This window comes from Epinephelus moara, chromosome 19 (genome assembly GCF_006386435.1).
Source record: "Epinephelus moara isolate mb chromosome 19, YSFRI_EMoa_1.0, whole genome shotgun sequence".
Taxonomy (NCBI): Eukaryota; Metazoa; Chordata; class Actinopteri; order Perciformes; family Serranidae; genus Epinephelus; species Epinephelus moara.
Genome location: NC_065524.1, coordinates 15,600,080 through 15,621,587, shown reverse-complemented (window position 1 = coordinate 15,621,587; position 21,508 = coordinate 15,600,080). Strand labels below are relative to the sequence as shown.

General features: G+C 40.6%; 1 protein-coding gene across 3 annotated transcripts in view; it reads right to left on the bottom strand.

Moving 5' to 3' along the window:
• Positions 1-21,508, bottom strand: part of macrod2 (mono-ADP ribosylhydrolase 2) — a 468,001-nt gene that overhangs the window by 431,849 nt on the left and 14,644 nt on the right. The gene's annotated exons all lie outside the window — the stretch shown is intronic.

The window sequence follows — 21,508 nt, the reverse complement described above, 5'->3', positions numbered from 1 at the left end:
TAGCATGTGTATGTAGCCTTTATAATGACTGTGATATGAGCTTAAAAGTAAAGGCAGTAAAAATACCCCAAAAAGGCCTAGGGCCCATAGGGTTAAACAAAGTTAGAGAAATGTGCCAGTCCATGGCAGGTAACATGCACATCTTAATTTGAAAATAAAATTTAAAAGCAAATGGAAAATTGCATTTTGCTTTGCTACTCATGTACACCAAAGTGAGATCACCGCAAAGGACAGGATTGTTTCCACTAAAATGGACCTTACCAATCTATTTTTCTACCAGAAAAGCAGTCATATTTATTAGCTTATATCATCACAAGACTTTCTTTATCCACACATAGTCTTTTTAGTCATGCACAACAATAATCGAACTGAAATAATTTCATCTGAGTGGCACCACAGGGGAAAAATTCTTGTAAATATGCAATTTAATTCAAGTCTTGGTGGATACATTTACATGCACTGCAGAGTTTAATGTTTAGGATGCTCACGTATATGCCAACCATCATGTCCTGATTATAATAACCCAGTTAAGTTGCTAGAAGCTTGAATATAAACGCTGGATTATTATCCAGTATACTGAGGCGTGTAAACACTTTAGCCCAATTACTGTTGGGTTTTATGATCAGCCCAATTTGATTACCATGGTAATATTTCATGGTAACACTCAGACAACTTTGTTATTCATGTACAGGAATACTGTACAGATACTTATACAGTAGCTATCCCAAAAACAGTGAGCAATAAAAGATAGCCACCAATGATTGATATATGAAGGGTTTTTCTAGTCAAATATTCAAGTCTTCACCTAATTCACTTTGGGAAACTCCATATGAAACACAGATATATCCATCACTGTTTATTGCTTTAAAAAGAGCATGGGAGAGTGAAGCATTACACTAAAAATGCAAAACTGTTTAAATGAGAAACATAATGGATTGAGCAGGAGGGCAGCTTGTAATTCCTCCATGCTGTTGAATTACTGGGGGGAGAAAAGAGGAAAATGAGTTATGGAGCATTAACCTCTTCATTCACAATTATCCCTTTGCCTCCCTCTCTCTCTTCCTCTGTCTCTCTGTCTGCCTGTCTCTGTCTCTGTCTTGTATTACACATCACTTAATGGCACCAAACTGACCAACGCTCCCTGGAGGCGCTCTCCGTCAGCCAAGTGCCTGATAGTATTTTTTCACAACACCCCTCTCAATCCTAAGAGAGGGGTTGGGAAGCACCTTGATGATATCACTGATATTAAGTTTCAGAGAAGTCATCGCTCACTGTGTGAGGGGCAGCGGATGGAGGTGGGTGAGGAGAGGGCAACTGGGCTGATAAGGATCTCTTTGTCTCAGTGTGATGACCTGCACTGCCGGGTCAACATCCTGGGGAGCTAACTGGTGTGAGGCATTTTTCAACCTTGGAAAGGTGTTGAGACATTGAAGGGTAGTGTGAAGAGAGCTATTGAGTTACTGTGACGATGGGGAGGGCTGAGGTGCATGTTTGCTTGATGGCCTGAGGCATTTGTAAGGCAATAAGAGGGCCAGCAGCTCTCGTCTTTCTCCCACCGGTGCCTGGTCTGTATCACAGGCGTGTGACACCTGCCCTCTCACACCTGACTCTGAGACAACAGTTAAGGACTGATCCAAATCTCAGTCTTCACACGCAACTCCTCCAGTGGGAGACAGATGTTGGGCTATACTGCCTTAAGGGTTGGTAATTAATAAGAGCACTGAGGTCTAAAAAAAAACCAGCAAAATGTTAGAGAGTCAAGCCCTAAAATGGAAACTTATGACATTACCAATTAGAAGACTACACTGTCTCATGAATTCACAGAGTACCTGTACAAGTGTTGCTTCTTTTGCTGGAATACTGATTACTTATTATGCTGTTATTGCACCAGAATCCTATAATATAGGAATTATAAAGACTCCACCTTCTTGGTCATCTATTCCAAGTCACTGTGATAAAACCTCTTTGCCAAAGTCGTTTCAGTCGCTGTCTCCTAGCAGCCAACTAATTGAGAAAACTGATGAGCCCCGTTAGCTTCCAAGTAAGCCCTTTTGTTCCACCTGCTTGCTAATTCCTTGCAGTCTCCATCTTTGTCCACTCTAAGCTAATTCAGCACTTCTCAGGCATATGAGCTCCTGATGACCTCCCAGTGGTGAGGAGAAAAAATGTAGAGGACCCTTGTGATTTGTCTGGAAACTTGTGACCATGTCTCCTGTATCCTCTGGGTAGAAAGGGTCAGAATGTTTGAGGGTAAATCTCAAACTATGACAAGATGCTTTAAGAGCCTTATTTTTCATATCCATAACAACATCAGATTATTTTTCTCCACATTTTTATTAATTGGTTTAATAATGTGTATGTAACACAACTCTTTGTATGACGCCCTTTCTTAAGAAGCAGCTAACTAAAAGAATTTCATTAATTTGGATTGACAGAGCTCTTCAGAATTGTGTCCCAAGGTTTGATGCAGTTTTTGTTTTTCCACCCTGAGAAGAAAACAGCTCAGGGACAAAATCTGCATATCTGACAAATTAAAAGATTTCAATTACTGACACAAAACTCTGGCCATCTTTGAATTTAGTCTAAAAACACTTTTATTTGCATATCACCCTTTAAAAAAGGAATGCTGCTTGCACACTTAATATTTCTGCTCATCCCCAGTAAATGCAAAGTAAAGTCAAGTGAGGAGTGACAGGGTTGATAAACACAAAATAAAACAGAAAGGCACCAAGGCTCCAAATCATGAACACGTAAACAGCACATGAAACAAGCATAACATTAAGAGTCCTGTGGGGAACGCAGCAGTTAGTAGACACCAGTAGGTATTTACTTGATCTTTTTTACAGTAGTGCTCTCGCTTTAATTGCTGTCTGAATAATAAAGCACCGGAACATTCCTTGTGCTCTCTGATCAATCTGACATATTGGCTAATGAAATAAAAGCCTCAACGTCCTCTCAAGCTTTGTTGCCATCTCCTTTTGGGCTGTAAAAGAAAGTTGGTGAAATGTGCAATGATAAACACCCATAAAGCCCTGTCTCATTTTACTGAGAGGCCATTATGGTACCATCCTGAGAGGTGCTTTCATTCTCTGACAGTTAGTCAGATTATTCTCATCTATAAAACATGCAGGTTACGTTGAGGGGTAGCTGTAAACTGCCAGTTTGCTCATTTAGTAATGTCTGGGGAGTGTAGCTATCAGGTATTCATCTTCCGCCTCCCAGCCTCTTGCTGTGGCCCTGACTGGGAGGAAACTGCCTCACAGTCATAAATGTACAAATGAATGGGTAAAATCTCCTGTCGCTCCACCACTACTCCAACAAATGGTTTTATTAGCACTGCCACCACTGGAAATGCTGTATATTGAATGCTTTTATGCTGTCCATGCTCTGGAAGATTAAATAATTATGTCACATTTGTCAAAAACTGTCAGATTTGCCTCCACGCTACAGTCTCTTGAAGGACAAGGCTGTGCATTAACTTATTCAGGCCTGAAGGCTGGTTATACAGCGAGTTGGTGAATTTGATGCTAAAAAAACTGGGGGAAACCACAAAAACCTCCATTTGTACTATCCAATCTTCATTTGAAACATCCAATGTGCTCTTAGTTAGGCTAATTGTTAATGAAGTCAAAGCTAACTTTGCTCTATTCAGGTTGTCTGCTTCATGTACCGTGCCCCTGGGACACATAGCAAAGTTTTCTGGGTCTGTGGCTAATTGAAAAAGTACACAGCGTCAAATATACAGTCATCTATCTTGCCTTTGTGCAATAACAATGCAATCAAAGGGTAAGTGCACGGAAGAATATGTTTACCGCTAATTGCAATTGAGTGCATTCCCCTAATGAAGCCCAGACCTGACCCTAATGTTTGCCTATGTGCAAACCATTGTGTGGGCATGTGTGCTTCTTGGCCTCTGTTACTGTTGGTGTGAGATGCCAACATATTATTTTGTTTCGATTTTAGCATTACTTTTAACACACAAAGCTCTTTCTTCAGCAGGGGAGAGGAAAGAAAGTGAAGACAACACGTAGTGAAAGAACGTAGGCAAGACTGGTGCAATCTCTCATGCACCATTTGGCAGTATAAAACACAGGCCTGTTGTCTATTATGATGATTAATCTCCAAGCACACAGGTTTTCAAGACCTCTCCATCAATTCTCTGGTTGCAAAACCAGAGAATGAGCCTGAAAAACAATGTGTGCACATGTACCTTCACACCAAACACGCTACGATGAAAGAAGAACATGTCTCAGACAAGGACCAGGCTCTTTAGTACATGCTTCACAGAGGGGGGTAGCAAACGCAGATCGAAGATCGGAGGCATTAAAGTAGGATTGGGTATGGTCTATGTGTGCATTTACATGTGTGCATATATGTCCGCTCGTCTAGCAATGATACTAGTAATATAGAAAAGAAAACAGACCTGATGCCAAAACCATCGGGGCAGATCAGCACTGTAGCTATAGTTTTGACTCGCTGAGAAGCCGACATAGTGGCCAGCTTTCCAGGCTCTGGGGCATTTCTTCTCCTGTGTGAATTGAAACTGCTGGCCCCATGGAGCTCTGTTGCTGGCCTCGGATTTCTGTTCATTACCCAACCCTAGGTGAAAGTTACAACAAAATTTCATCCCAACTATTTGTATATGAAATGCTGCTTTGCCTCTTAAAAAATCCCTGTTCCTTTGAGGAAACGAAACAAAAGGGAGATACACAAACCAGTAGCTAAACTGGAAAAGTTGGAGAAGGCGACTATCACAGTTCTGTAGGATTTCACCTATCATCATGAGAGCCTACCAGAAAGGCAGGATATGAGATGTTAGGAGTTTTAAATCCAACAACATCATTACTGTCATCAGCAGAATCAAGAACATCACATGGCTCCTTTCACCATTATTTATTCATGATAAACAGGATAATGTTAGTTGTGTAGCAGGAACAGCACAAACAGAAGTCTGTCTGACCTTAAGTGACAGAAAACCATGAATAAATGAAGGGTATCAACTGAAATTGGATTGTGCTACGCCTTGCTTTCAATGACACACAAGATAATTGCCTTCACAATGCAGAAGTAATTGAGCAGATTCAGGCATTAACAACATCAGTAATATTGTCAATATTGTCAACAGTGCTGTCTGGAGTTTTGAGGAAATTCAATAGTAACTCATTAGCCAAAGTTGTAGGGAAATAAACAATTACTCATCCTTGTTCGTGTTCTGTTGACATTGACTACTTCCCCTAACAGATTGTTGTGAAGCTAAATATTCTAACGATACAGCAGTATACAAAACTATCATCTAAATCCCATACTTCATCCCAGCGTTTCTTATTTGAGACCCAAAACAGGAAAGAAACTGTCAAAAAAAAGGAAAGTGTCTAAATATGTTGACATACCACAGCAGACGGTTGTGATTGAGATGCCAGCTGGTGTTTAGAGTGAAAGCCTAAATCTAGTTTACCATAATGAAGCTCTCAGAGGGAGGCAATGCACTCCTCATGCCATGCTGCTTTACTTGGCTTTTTAACACTTCCAAACCTGAAACATACACACATGGATTTCTGGGACAAACACAAGATCTCCCTGGTCGCTACTACAAAGTGGCAATGGGTGTGTTTGCACAGCTTGAGAGAGCTCGGCTAAACAAATGATTGACGATTTGATGCCAACTTGCATGAGTCTAACAAAACAACAACAAAAAAAATCTTCGTTTTGGGGTGCCAAGTTGTCTGAGAATGGGTAAACATAATTTTGCCCTCTCTCTGTTGGACATAGTTTATTTGTTTGTTTATAGCTTGCTTTTTCAGGAGACATAGTCTGTTCCAAGTCTGTTAGAATAAAAAAACTTAAATTAAAATGTGCCTATTACGGCAAACAGCAAGCATTACAGTAGCTGTTCCAAAACAATGGTGCCCTGCTCCTCCCTGACAGCATCCCGCAAGTCTAACTTTGTTTCACATTTTGAATCTAGGCTGCACTGACTTGCAACAAAGAGACAGTAGACTTTACTCATTGCTTTGAATTACATCAATCTTCTGCCAGCTGACAGCTTCAACTTGCCTCTCAACTCTGACTTCAGGTCTATTTCATCATAAACACAGAGTTTAATGCCTCTCATTTGGGGGATAACCCCCCAGTCAGTCAAATCTTCTTACAGAGAAAGTTTTGTGATCAAGAATTTACAAGATCGGCAAAATACCTTAAAGTTGTTGTGTCCCAAAACACAGAATTCAGTTCTTAAGTTTTTCATACTTCCAAATCCCGAAACAGTATCTCGCAGAAGACTTCTCCTTCTCTAAGCTACCAGCAGCCTCAGGCAAACTGTGGAATCCTGCTTCCTTACATACATAGACATAGAATAAGGGTCAAGCTAACTCACAAATGGTAAAAACAAGTGGTGTTTGTTCGTTTAATGTAATGTTTATATACATTATTCTCATTCCTGCTGCTGTCAGTCAGCTCTATTTTAAAGATAATTATAGTCTGCCTTTTGCGTACACTGGGCTCGACAGTGCGAGCGTTTCACTCGCATTTGTGACTAAAAATAGGTGGGTGCGAACTGTAAAAAATATTTAGGGGCACATGCGCACATAAAAAACCAGCCGAAGCAGCCTATATTTTTGTCAATAAAAAAATATGATAATCTAACTGCAAATGTTGGAGGAACTCCAGCCGCCTTCCCTCTTCCCTCTTCCCCATGTGACACGGTTATGGGCGGTTTTCCAAGCCACTGTCGGCACAATGAATATAAGTCCCACTGTCGGCAGCGTGGAAATAAGTCAAAGTGTGGAGGAAGCGACGGACCTACGGGGAAGTCTGCTCCGTTCTCCCCGCAGTTAGGGACCGTTCTCCACGGCCAGGCTGTCGGCTGGGTGGAAATAAGTCAAAGTGTAGCGGAGACGAGGGACCGGAAAAAGCGGTGGACCTCCGGTGAAGCCTGCTCCGTTCTCCCCGCAGTTAGGGACTGTTCGCCACGGTACCGCTGCTGGGCAGGGTGGAAATAAAGCCCTTTTCACACAGAGCACGCAAAGCGCAGACCTCCGCCGACGAACCCATTCATTGTGTATGTGCTACCGCAGCGCAAGAGCGCACCGCTCTGCCGCCGAGCTGATGCCGCAGCGTCTGCGCGCCAGCAGTCTGCGCGCCAGCAGCCTGCGCTCGAATTGAAAAATTTTTAATTTCACCACAACGCTCTGTGACGACACCTCGGCGCGTCCAATAGCAGAGAAGAGCCTGAATTAGACCTGGAAGCGGTCACCATGGAGCTGTAGCTCCTGAACGAGCCTGTACTCCCCCAAATCCTGTCTTGCGCGCCTTGCTCTCCACTTGCTCTGCGCCCTACCCCGCGGTGGGCGCCGCGAAAATCGCGCTCTGTGTGAAAGAGGCTTAAGTCCTGCAGAGTTTCAGAGGACCTGGAGAATGTTTTAGGATAGTAATAACATTATATAAGATAATCATATTGCAAAGATAATATATATATAAGATAATAACATTAAAGACAAAATTAAATTGAAATACTTTTTCAAAACTTGATGATTTTACCTTTCTGTACATTTTGTATACAAATTCATTAAATAATTTTGCTTGTAAATGTCTATTTGCATCACGTTTATTACGGAAAACACATTATTTGATCAATTTACATTGTGCCCCTAAAGTTCTTTGTGCGCTCCTTACTTTTTCAACTTAGGAGCACATGTGCTCCTTGGGAAAAAAGTCAGCGTCAAGCCCTGGTACAAAGCGTCACATGTGTGCCTTAAAGAGTTGATTTGGATTAATACATTTCATAGGACTAGAGGCACATCTGTTCTGAATGCATCCCAAAATTAGGTGCTGGTTCTGGCAAGGCCTTATTAAAAAAGGACATTAACCAAGCATTAAGCTGTAATTACCTATCTGTACTGCAGACATTTTGACCTCACTTTATCTTTCTCATGACCAATTTTTGCTTGATTTGAGATTCCCCCTTCAACACATCCTGCTTACAAATGATAAATGGACGAAGCATCAAGCAAGACAAAACCATCAATGAAAATACCGCCTGACCTTCTGCTTCTCCTTCCATCCTGCTGGCCTGCGCTGACATGTCCCTTCATTAATTTCAGCAGCACAGGCAGCATTAATTGGCCCACAGTTAATTGAGTTGTCTTCTAAATGGAAATCACTGTGAAGCTGTTTTCAGGACTTTATTCCGTTAACATACTTGTGTTACCGTGAAATGTAAAACACTCTTACAGAAGCAATTACCGCACGTTACTATGTCCACATCACGCTGCTAATTCTGCAGTGAAATCGACTATAAGTGATTTATCTGTTCACCTATTTTAGACAATGTATCTCAAAGGCCTCAAGGTTAAGAAATGATGTGGTACATATACTTGGTTACTACAGTACCCTTATAGGTACATCTGAACAATGTAATGCAATATAGCCATGCAATGAAACATTTGGGAAACTTTTAAAGGTCTGTTTTTGTTGACAATTTCTCAGAGAGGTGCTGATTCAACTCTATGCTTGTTGTTTCCAGCCATATAATTAGAGGTGCTGTGGTATTGTATTGAATTATACTGTGTCTGTAGTGTTTGCCCATACCCATTAGTGGACATGATATTGAATATAATCCAATGAAACACAACAGCAATATTGCCAAATTAGCACTATTGCAGTGCTATTCTGTTGATTGTGTCAGGATTGTAAACTGGAAGCTTGGTGCTTGAGCACTGTGGTACACAACTGCCTACAGTAAGAAGCAAAAACAAGCTCTTGAATGACTCCATTACCTCAGTCACCTATACAATGATTCTTTGCACGATGATCATTGATTTTCTCACTAACACACACACACGCACGCACACACACACACACACGCTAAAAGTGCCTTCTGTGTTGGAGACACTTTCAGCATGTGATGAGTAGTTCTCTTTGTGCAAGTCGAAGAGAGGAAGGGAAGATTTCAAAGTTGGTTTTGTTGCCATATTCAAGCTCAAAGGGCTGTCAAGTTTGATATACCTTCCTAAATATTGTTTACCTGCTCTGTAACTATGTGAAATACATTGCATCAAATGGCAAGTTATCTCACGGTATTTTGAAAAACACAATATATAGGATGTTGTATAGTGAGCTTTAATGGCCAAGTATGTGTGCACATACAAGGAATTTGACTATATGTACATACAAAGAAATAGAAATACAGCTACTCTATTACTCTGCCCTGTGTTATTTCAGCGGTAATATTTCAATTTGCAATTCATGAATAATTTAGAAAGTACAGTGAGATGACAGTGAGATTAACAGAGGCTACAGTCAGTATTAAAATGTAATATTTTAAAAGTGAGGTGAAGTAATTGCTTTTTGCTGTAAATATGTGGAATTGTGCTCTAAGGGTTATGATATACTCTCCCAAGCATAAACTGTAATAAGTTGTTTTTGTAGTCTTAGTGGAATTAATTGTATGACTAATTAAATGCCCATGCCCTAACCTACAGCTACAAATATGGAACAAGTGCCCGCAATAACTGAATTTTATTGTACCTATCCAGAATTAGAATTAGTTATACTCACAGTGAAGTCTTGCATCAAAAAAGGAGGCCATTGCATGAGTGTATTAAAAACCTGTGTTTACACAAACAAGTAGACACTGAACACAGTGTTTTGGAATTAATTCCATCCTCTTATACTACAGGAGCCCATTTGTCACCCTCTCAACCCTGCAGCGCCCTTGAGCTACAGTTGTCTATAATAGACCTAAACAATAAAGTCAAACTTAAAGCAGCAGAGACAAACGAGGAAGCTTGTTAGAGCAGAGATCCAATAAAAATGTTTACTGACGAGTCAATAGCCTATATCATGACGTTAAATGCTAAAATAATAGTACTGCTTTGTCATCTTCTTTTTAAGGTTGACAGCAAAGCTTTTTAGCCATGACCGAATGGTTTTCTGATGGCAGTCGATCACTCGTAACTCTGCTCTTCATTGTTGTACTAGAAAGAAAAAACTGGGGAAACAATTGCAAGTGGGGTAGGAAAGATGAGGAGATTGGACCGGCTTCAAACTAAAATCGTACTAACCTGCAGATGTACTTATGTGTAATGTGATTATATCAGCATATCAATAATTTTGTGCAATGAGGCTGTGAAAGCCATATGTATTTCTCCTTACATTAGCCAGCAGTATCTGAACATCTTTGCTCCTGCCTTGTGTCCATATATTCTGAGCAGATATCCCATTGTTAAAGGGTGATTGTGTCTACTGGCTAAAGTTTTCCAAGCCTTTGGTCGTACAGTATGGAGTTACCTTTATCTGTCTTTTCTACCAGTCGTCAAGACACCCACTACGCCATGATAAACGCACCTATATCAACTATAATGTGATGTGTTTCATCAAAAACACAGCACAGCCCCTGGGGGACTGCGATGGCTGGAGGATGGCCATGTGGTGCCTGATTATCCAGGGAACATGGGAAATTAAATCTGTTGAGAGTACACAACATTTTCCTCTGAGTCCCCTGCCTGTCACAACTTCCTCCGATCTCTCTTACTTCCTATTTTTCCCCCTCACCTGGCAGCTTCTCAAAGTATACCTATAAATATACAGTGTCTTCGCACCTTGTCTTCACGTTTGTCTAAGTGGCACAACCCATGGGAAGAAAATTAAAAAAATAAAAATTACATGACAAACACTCGATTGTCTCCTTTACTCTTCATTTCCCTCTTCCACATTCATCCACAGCAAATTGCGTCAATCAACACCTGCTAATGGCAAGAGGATGACGGATCGCTTCCTTAGCATTCATATCAAAGAAAGGACTGTGTGGAAGCGCCTTAAGAGCCGACTATTCACCACAGCCTGAGTTTCAGCCACTCGAGATATAATTAGCTTCACCATCATGCTGAAGCACAACACAATAATGCGGTAACCTAGATATAGCTTTTAGTACAAGGAGATTTCACTGCTCTGCAGACAAGGTAATATGTCTTCTTTTATCGGTGTATAAATATGTTTCATGTTTGATGTATTTCAATCTACCTTTCTCCTTATCTTCTCTTTCCTTCTGCCCATATATCTATCTGCCGTTCTCTTCATAACTGAATGTGATACATAATGTGCTATTGTTGTCCTGGTAGGGTCTCCCTCGTAAAAGAGATCCAAGATCTTAACCCTGGTTAAATAAATTGAATAAAGCACAACTGAACAGAATTGGAGCTTTTGCTCTGCATTGAGGGAATTTCTCGCCCGTGTCTACGCACGGCAGACAAAAACCCCAATGCCACCCACAGTATTGGGATTCTGTTCCATCACAAAGACTGCGAAGTCTTCGCCTTATTGGGAACCCTAATCTGCTTTGTTTGTGCAGGGGGGGGGGGGGGGGTACTAAGATTCTATTAAAGAGATTAAATTGTTTCCATAGCCAACTGAAGCATCAAAGGCCAACCAAATTGCAGCCGCTTACTTGAGTGGGTTTTGCTAAAGTCACTTTTTTGTCCATTTCATCATGCTAATGGCAGAAGCTATCATCCCATTATAGCTCCACAGCTGAGCGAGGTTAAACAAATGCAGTTTGTCTGAGGTCACACTACCTTCAAGTCAGGTCTCACTGCTCTCCCCCCCTGTACATCACAACAAATCATCAGCTTGTCTATAACTACTCTATATAAGCAACCCTCTGAACCCAGCTGCATTAAACACCTCTTCACTTACTGGCACTCAAGGCAGCAGTGTTCTCTTTTTTTGTCTCCTCTGGTTCTCCTCTCATCAAAATTCCTTCCCTTGCTGCACTCTGTTATGGAAATAAAAATCTAATCTAACTTCTTGGGTCAACCTAAAATCGCTTTGTTCTTCTGGGGCGTTTGTTACACAGTATGAAATGTCAAGCATCTGACTGAATATTCTCCGTACGCAAGATCTTGTTACCCTAATAACTGTCTTAAATGACCAACTGAAGAAATAAAATCTTTCAGTATACAGTACCTTCTCCTAACAAACTCTGCAATAAACAGTGTTCATTTTGTCATAAATGAGCCTGAATGGGTTCTGCTTTTCGAAAACTGATGGAGTTCATTAGTGCTCATTGTTTGCAGGGTAGTTACATCAAACACTGACTTGTAAGCTGTAAGACCTTTCAAAATAATAACTCCATCATGCCTAATAGACTCATATCTCCCAGACATGTCACATAAAGCTTACCGTTCATCATAGCCAACAGAACCTAACCTCATTTCTATTACCATTCCACAGAAGGAAGGTCTTTGTCTGTAATGAGTCCACATTCCCTAAGCCCTACAGTAACCACACAATCACTTGTGTCAACAAAAGGGAAATCCATTTCATCAGGACGTCCAGTCAGTGCTTCATTACCATACACGAGGGCAACAACTGTGCAGCCACGTCGCCCCTGAGAGCTGCTGCTGATTGCTGGAGTTCAGTGCATTTGCTGAGAGAGTATTTTCATTATTACTGTACAATAGATAGAGCATGTTCAATTAAAACACCATCACAGGTCAGTTCATCACAATGACATATTGCATCATAAGGGTTCTTCACCACCATGACATGTAACTGTGTGTTTCAGAGTTATAGTAAAGACAGTACAAATTGCTGTGAGACAAAGAACGTAAGATTGTTTTTTCTATTTCTCTAACTCATCTTAATCTCAGCCAGCAACGCAGACCTTTATAAGACATGATAAGATCAAGGATCATTTAGTTCCCGTTTCCCGCTACACGAAGGAATAAAACCACTGACTGTCAGCATCTTTTCTCTGGGACAGTCTCATTTCTATTAGTAAGCATTCAGCAGTGTTCTTTAAGGTCAGGGCCATTACAGTTAAGAGCTTTTTGTCATTGTCAACTAGCTGATTATTTCCCAAAAAAACAAATTGTCTTCTCACATTTATTCTATGTTTTTGCAAGGTTTTAAAAGTCATCTCTGAATTTATACCCTATTTGTTTCAATCTAGAAAAGGCTGCTGTTGTTATGAACCAGGTTCATTACAGAAGATGGAAAAGGTCCCTCTGATAGCACCTTAAGGTGAATTTCTAGGATAATGTGTATGTTTTGTTGTTCAGCATTGCTAGTGCTGCTATAAAACATCATTTGGGTAGAGACAGTCTAAAAATATTCAGAGTCTATAGACTTCTCCGGCACAATGGGCTTCATATTTTAACACATTGCTGATGGCTGACACCATACTACGTCAAGCAGCTTTTTACATTTATTTTAAAGTTCCTGTTAAAATTGGTACAGAGTAACATATATTTTAGGAGGCTCAAAAAGATTATGGATTGCGTAATGTTTAAAAATCACAGCCACTATATTTGATATGAGATCAAAGTAAATGCAAAATACAACTCTTACAATAGTTAGAATTTTAGCCAATATTTATATTATTTAATGGTTATCTATTATTTAAGCAGAGCTTATTACAGGAACATGTATTTCAATAGGCACTTTGTTATATGAATGATTTANGTTATTTTCATAAGAGATGGTCGAACTTGTTTCTCACTGTATTTTTGAGGAGGATTATGTTGTAAGAACAGTGAGTAAAATATAAATACTTGCTGCAAAATTAAAAACATACACAGAGATTATGTTTTGAAAAATAACACACCAAAAAATAAAAATAAAAAGCTTTCCAGTGGTAGTAGTTGTAGTTGTAGTAGTGGTTATGAAAAGTCTTCAGTTTACCCTTTTCCTGATTCAGTAAATGAAGATTTAGATTACACATGCAGCTGTTCAAGGTAAGCATCTGCCTTATGACAAGCATAAAAGTAGGAACTGATACGAGACAGCCTGCAGGTGACAGCTGATAACCTCCTCTGTCTATGTGCGACCATAATCACTGTGTGACTAATTATGCTTTACAGTTTAGCAACAAAATTACCTGCAACGCAAAATGTAATACTTTGGATGAACAGTGAACTGTTAATTAGGTCTAAAAATAATGAAAGACAAGACACACTGTTGCTAACCAAACATTTTGCTTAATTTAGTATGATGGGGAAGATAAATTCATGGATTTGAGAAAATAAATACTAACATTGCCATGAGACTTAACCACATCGTCACTTCTGAGCATCATGGCTGTTGTTACCGACGCTGCTGAAATCAGGACTTCAGGTTAACTCTCTTTAAATTTTCTGTGAGATATCTTTTGTAGTTTAGGAGTGAAATGGCTACACGCAAACCTTCACCTTAGAGAGACTCATGAATAAACCTCTGCAAATGTAACCGTGCTAAATTTCTTTTAACTTTTAAAACCAGGAGAGGAACATTGTTACTATAAAATGCATTCAAAATGGCCAGTTGAGAGCTACTTTGATGAACAAGGCCCCCTCACAAATATTGAATGAACTGCCCTGGGTTATAGGAATTGTATTCACATTTAAAGCTACTCAGCAAACATCACAGTCTTTTATTTGAGCTGCTTATAGGACCTGTTATATGGAGTTATATTTCTGTTTAGCAAACAGAGGAATAGTAGGGAGGACACAATTTCACATCTCCATTAGGCACTGATGTTCTAGGTGCATTTTTGACAGAGACTTAGTCACAGTAACGCTGCATTGGATTATTTTATTTCTGCTACAACACGACCACATACTCTGAACAGCATGAATTCATTTTAACCACTGCATCCCCTCTGAAGAAATGAGGACTGTTTAAGCAGAAAATTATCAAATGGAGTGTCTGGTGAAAAAAAATGATATCCCTCACAGAAACTACCCTCGCCAAAATGTGTGCTTTATATTCCGTTACTTACTTGTGACATTATGTTGCTCATTACCTGCGCCATTACCATTACCTAGCCATTATACATAGGAGGCCATTATAGAAAACCTTGCCACTGCAGGCCTGTAACCAAGTAGCTCATCAGTATTTCTGCTAAGGTGCACACTTTTCTGGGCTCTCAGTGTACATGGCTTGCATTTGTTTGCTTCCGCAAAGGTTTACAGTATTTGCAGGAGTAGAGATTAACTGAAAATAAAATGAGGAAACTGAGGAAAACATGGGGAGAACAGAAGCAGGGAGAATGAACTGGTGTTCAAAGAGGGGTATTGTGAAGACCAGTGAATCGGCAGCTGACGACCGTGCATGGCACGCTGCCTGGGGATTGTGCAGAGAAACAGTCAACAGTCGGGGGTTGATTTTTCCAACCCTCTCCTTTCACCCGTGCTTCACACTGCCAGGAAAGAGCGAGTCTCATCCAGCATCTCCCCACATTCCCTTACAGGATAAAAAGAACTCACTTCCTCCTTTGTGCATACACAACTGCACACACGCAGTATCTCACACAGCTAAAAAAGAAGTGCACAGCCGCACTCTCACTTCTTCTATGCTAATACCGTGTAACATCTGAAACCTTGACTGAGCTCTAAAATCAGGATCTGTTTTATTTTTGTGTTTCAATTTCCAAAAACAGCACAATATTGGACATTTTTCTGGGTTAATGGAGGAGCAGATGCTCAAAATCGGTAAGATGCCTTGGAATTTCCAGTTGTCACCTCAAACAGTTCTAAAGAAACATCTGTGAAGGGGAAGCAGAAAAGGGGGATTTATCAATCTGAAATGCAACACCAGCCCAGCCATCTCACTTCTCCAACTTACTCTGCTGTCAGCGATGTCAGTGATACTTAGGTGGAGCCACAGTGCCCCCTACAGGTCTACAGATTCACAGAGCACTGGACCCATTCTTCTATTGGTCTGTCTGCTATGTTATCTATTAAATGAAAGCTTTAACTGGTACATACTGGTTGAAAACATTTCATTCATCTGCTTTCAAGGATTGTACCTGTACCACACACAGACACACAGACACACACATCTACATCTAGTATCTACTCTGAAAGCATTGTGTTGTTCTGAGTTTAAAAAAATGTTTCTGTACCATTAAAATACTTGTGAGGTTAAATTTACCTCACTGAATGTAAACTCAGTGCTCGTATTTGTTTTTACTACTTATTTTCCTTTCCTTGTTCTATAAATGACCTCTGCAGTAATTACTTTATCAAAAGATCCTCAACTTGTGTGAAACAAAGGAAAAAAGAAACAGAAGGTGGTGAGAGACTCCTTCCCCATGTTCCCATCTGAGTACCCCCTCTCAATTACTCACAGGCCTGATGGATGAGATCTGGCGTGTGTGCAGCATAAGGCAGGGTGTTTTGAAATGTTTGTTTCAGGGCAGGGAGGGGGGTAGTGGAACAGAGGCGAGAAGGGAGCTGGGAAGAAAAACAGGGATGCAAACAGAGACTTTCTGACCTTGACAACGATTAACTTAAGTTCTCCGTCTACTGGGGAGACAAGTGAGGACCTGACCTGAATGATGGGCCTCTTCATGAGCACTGGCAACTGTCTCCAAAGACACAAAGTCAGTTGAATGGCCTAAACACCACTTTGTGTTAGTGAATGTTTGCAAGTGTGAGTGTTGGTGTTAGAGAGAGAGAAGGTGGTGTGGGTTGGGTCACAAAATGCATGACTGGGAAGGACGGGGAGGCTCATTCCCCAAAACACTTAATATGGTCATAGACCATTAGCAGTTCAAGCAAAGGGAGACATTTCTCTAAGTACCAGCCAGATACACACTGACAGCACAGATTCCCATGATTACTTTCCATTAGCCACACCTCGTGAAAAATTATTTCTATCTGGCCATGTTGGCGCCTCGTAGGCCACAGAGATTAGGTAAACAACGTTGACGTTGACCAAACACTGAGGCGAGCTGTGAGGCTGTTCACAATCTGGACACTGGGAGGGGAGAAATGGAGCTAAAGTCGGAGGGAGGGGAAGCTCGCCAGCTGGTTTGTCACCTCAGTTCACATTTACACCCTGATGGCAGGGAAAACCCAGGCCTTGTGCTGTATCTCTCTCAGAGCTGATACGATTAACTGGACCTTTTAGTGCAGGACCCAATGCAACCCATTCACCGGAGTCATTTCACTGTTCAACAGAGCAGCAAGCTCTCTCAGCCAGGGGCATTGATTTTCATTCTTGGTGTGGCAGTGCAACAATCACAAGTTTGCTCAAGAAGTTACCAGTCCTCTGTCATGGTTTCTAATGTACTGTGTGTGTGTGTGTGTGTGTGTGTGTGTGTGTGCGTCTGGACTTCCATGTATACGCAACTGGCACTGGAGTGAAAGATGGAACAGAAAGAGTGAGAGACCCTGAAATGCAGTCATATTGCTGGGAGCATGGCTGCATCACTCAGGGAGGTTATGGCACAGGGTGTGAATCTGCAGAGACAGATAGACCCGTCGAGCCAGACTCTCCGAGGGCTGAGTGTGTTGTGCAGCACATCCATGACCTGACAGAGAATCTAATAAAGAATCTATGCTGACAAGATCCCCAAACAGTAGGAAGCCACACCAAAAGCCATAGGTTTTATCAATCACTGAGGGAAATGGAAAAAGAAAAAGAACATTGTAAATTTGACATCATTATTTGGCATGTCATGCCACAGTCTGGTGCATTGTTGAGACATCCTATTTAGTAACAGCTAAAAAATGTCCCCATTCCATAACAGTAATGAAGTGTCCTAACAACATTTTAGACGGATGCAGTAAAAAAAGGATTTGGACAGCAAATCAATTTCACAGAAGAGTATTGGCTCTCACAAAATAGAAAAGGAGAATATGTTGTCATATATTACCACTAGACCTTTAAAAGAACCCTAAAGTTGGAAGAGTGACAATGAAAAAGTCTGTCTTTTAGAGTCTGTCTATAGACCGAGAGCTCAGTGAGAGAATAAAAATGCCACATCTACTCCTCATTCTGGAAAGCCTTGTGCTTTGCAGGCTAAAATATTACCAGAGCACTCAGAGAGTCATTCCCTAATAAATAAGGCAGTACTCTCCATTAAGGCTTGTGTCTCAGAGAAGCATATAATATTCTCTGGACATTACACACCATTATCCTGCACTGTTGCTGTGCTGCCACAACTACTGAGGCTTCCAATAAACGGGGAAGGATGAACCACAACCACTACGTGCCTCCCTCACCCTTAAAAGAAAGTAACCCTCAGAGATGCGAAAAAAGAGTTTTCTGCCTTCAATAAAAAAATCTACTACTTTGCTAATAATATGCAGCTCAGTTTGGGGTTTTTTGGCTGCATGTAGCTACTCTTTTGCATAACACATGAATAATGTTGGATGATTCAAATTTTGCACTCTTATTTTCATTTGTTCTTCTTATTCAGATTTTACCTCAAATAACCCAATATCAAGGTTTCATTTACACTAATTATCAAATACTATGACAATAATTAGTTCAAGAGCAATTTAAATCATATGAAATAAGTGATCTACAACCCATTTTTGTTTTCTTTAAGTCTCACCAGCCCAACATATGCAAGCTTGAGTCCATCCATTGACTAACAAACTGGTCAGGATTTAATTTTGAGTTTGAAACATGAACATGAAAAACAGTTGCACCTCTACATATTACCTTGCTCTGACCACCGAGTAAGACTGTATTCTGTTCAGTACCAGAGCCAGGGCACATAGCCTGCTGTACTGTACATTACGCATGAATGACCATAAAGGTAAACAATGCTGCCTGTGTGCCAAGCAGCCCCACAGGAAAACAATGTTTGAATGGACCACATATCAAAAAACATATAAAAGTCAATCTCCACTGGATTGTGGTATTCTGCCCTCCGAGGGTCACTGCTCTCATCAAACCTGTGATGACTGCAGTACAAGCGGCTCCATACAACTGAATACCAATTGCCTTTCTCGCACTCATCTCAACCCCTACAGGTTCTTTATAGCGTTCATAACCAGATTCCCTGTGCACACTAAATTGGCTCCTGTAAAAAATGATCTAATACAGAAAGATGGGAAAGGTTTACAGCGGGTAATGGATTAGGAGTCAACCCCTATGCATAATTACCACAGGCATCATGATAAGCGAAGTCCTCTCTACTTCATCGCTATCTTTACAACCTCATTTTGATCTGAAAGGGATGGTGACACTTACATGAACTCCATGCACAAAGACAAGGAAAAAATGGAAGGCATGATCTTGTGGTTGCCAAGTAAAATAAACAGTAATAGCATGCATTAAATGTAAAACTGCAGTTTGAGCGTCCTTTCGACTTTTAGGCAACCCTGTAATTTTCTATGAAAGATGCTTTTGTTAACTGTGACAGTCCAAAAGGTATATGTCAAAGACATAGGCTACTAGAGGACCAGGGAAATTGTTGGATATTTGTCAGACTTACTGAACAATGCAGGATTGTCACTTGCTTACTGAATGTACTACATCTATTGTACAAAGGAGGAAAATGCATCCTGTACAAAAGCCTGGGCAGAAAGTCTTCCACACTCAGGGAATCAATACCCAGAACAAAACAGTCTGCACTGCTAAAATTCAATCTAGACAGTGTGCTGAGTAAAAAAAAAGACATCCACTGAGGGGTATGTCATATATATGCCCTCTGTCACTTGTTGTCATCCTTTAAAAACAGTAGGAAGAGGGTTACAGGGAGCGTGAGTATGGGTCTAACAACATTATTTATGCAGAGTGGTGACAGACCAAGGCAGGCTTATTCTAATGAGTAGGCTGAGTTGGGCCATCTGCCAGGGCTGGATGCTGCAGCCCAAGCCACCTTGTCATGATGTGGCCATCCTGCCCTCCACCCCTGCAGTTTACCAATTGTCACCACAGCCCCTCCTGTCCTGAGCTCTCCAGGCCCTTACCCAGGTGACAGTTTGAGCACCTTCTGTTCAACCCCCAGCCAAACAGAATTAAGGAAGAATTAAAAACTCAATGAGCCTAATAATTAAACTTTAATGGGGGACATAAAGCAACTTGACACCCTCTAAAAGCTATAGGCAGCCACCATAACAGTTGTGCTACGCTGGCCTGTGTCCCCTAAAATTACAGACATTTCTCCTTTGCAACCAACATATTTTGTCTGTCAGGACAAAAACCTTGTTGCACAACTTTTATGTTTTTGGTTTCTAAAATATATTCAAAATGCTGTCTGATAAAAAAAAAAAAATAAATAACATGTCAGCTGCAAACAAGCTAAAAACACTACAGTCTTTCTTGCTCCTTAAAACGATGACATTTACTGTGAGTCATTCTTCATGCCCAAGAGTTACAGTTAAAGGGATACTTTGATGATTTTTTCAACCAGCTTTGTATCATAACAATGTGGGTAGTATGTGTAAATGAACTGTGATAAAAATGAGATCAAACATTAAAACTGAGCAGTGCTGATCAAATATAAACCAAGATCCTGTAACAGCAGGGCCTATTTCTTGCCTGAAATGTCTTCAAAAACATACTGTTTAACTGAAATAGAAGATAGTTTATTATCTGCCGGCCGCCATTTTGTTTCTAGATGGGAAACTTGCATTATGTCACCCACCAGCAGGGGCGTTTATTGCTCAGGTGCGGCGAAGTGCATTTTTGTAGTTGTCGGTTTTCTACCTCTTGAGCAAAAGCAAATGCCACAGCCTTTTTTTTGTTTTCTATGGTCGTGTAGCACCGATTTTAAAATTATTTGTGTCCTTTTTACTGCATAGACAGCCCAGTTTTATAAAAAAGACTACCTTTCCAGCACTGGAATACTTCTCTAATGCATTTAGAAAACAATAACGCTAATGCAGTATTAAAGATAAGAAATCAAGAGTTTGGTTGTTTCTCATTATGATCTGTGCCATGATACAGGACCAAAAGTTCACTATGTTGGTATGATTGACAGTACTACATCCTAACGCTGAATTGCCCTGTTTGACTGTGGAGACATTCAGTTCTAACTCTACAGGCAGGTACGCCAGCACAGGATTACACTGAGAACCTGCTCCTGTGGTTGTTCTTCAGTTCATGTCCACTGAACACACAAAAGGACACAATAAGCAGAGTGGAAAACATATACCTTTGTTAAATTTTACATAGCAACCTTAGCATTTACCTACGATTTGCATAATTAGCACTTTATGTTTGACATTCTGACAGTTTATTAAACTTTAGACTGAAACTTTCTCTGTGCTCAAAAAGTCCCACACTTCATAGACAGCAGTCTACTGGTGCCAACACTGAATGAAAAACAGCATGAGAAAATGGAAGTACTGCAGGCTAGAGATTGGAGGCAGTGAATAGATGAGAGGCAAAGATCTTATCAAACCACGTTGCTCAACATCCGCAATGTTTGTTCACATGCAGCTCAGAACGGTGTTAGTCACTTAGATTTGGAGAGCAGCCACTACAGCCGGAGCATGTCCAGCCTATTCAACTAATGAACAGTTTGGACCCATTATTTATATCAGCATACCTTAAAATCAAAGTCTTTTGTTACCGATGAGAAAAAACACATAGTCTGGCACGTTCCATTCACATTCAAATTTACATTCACAACACACTACTGTTGTTGAGCAGAGCCGTCATAGATGGTGAACAAAACTGGGCAGCAAAGTCCATCACTATATGTTCTTATCAGTCCAACCACCTGTACAAAGACAACTGGTCCTGCGGTATGAATAGAGTAGCAGTGAGCCAACTGCTGAGACCT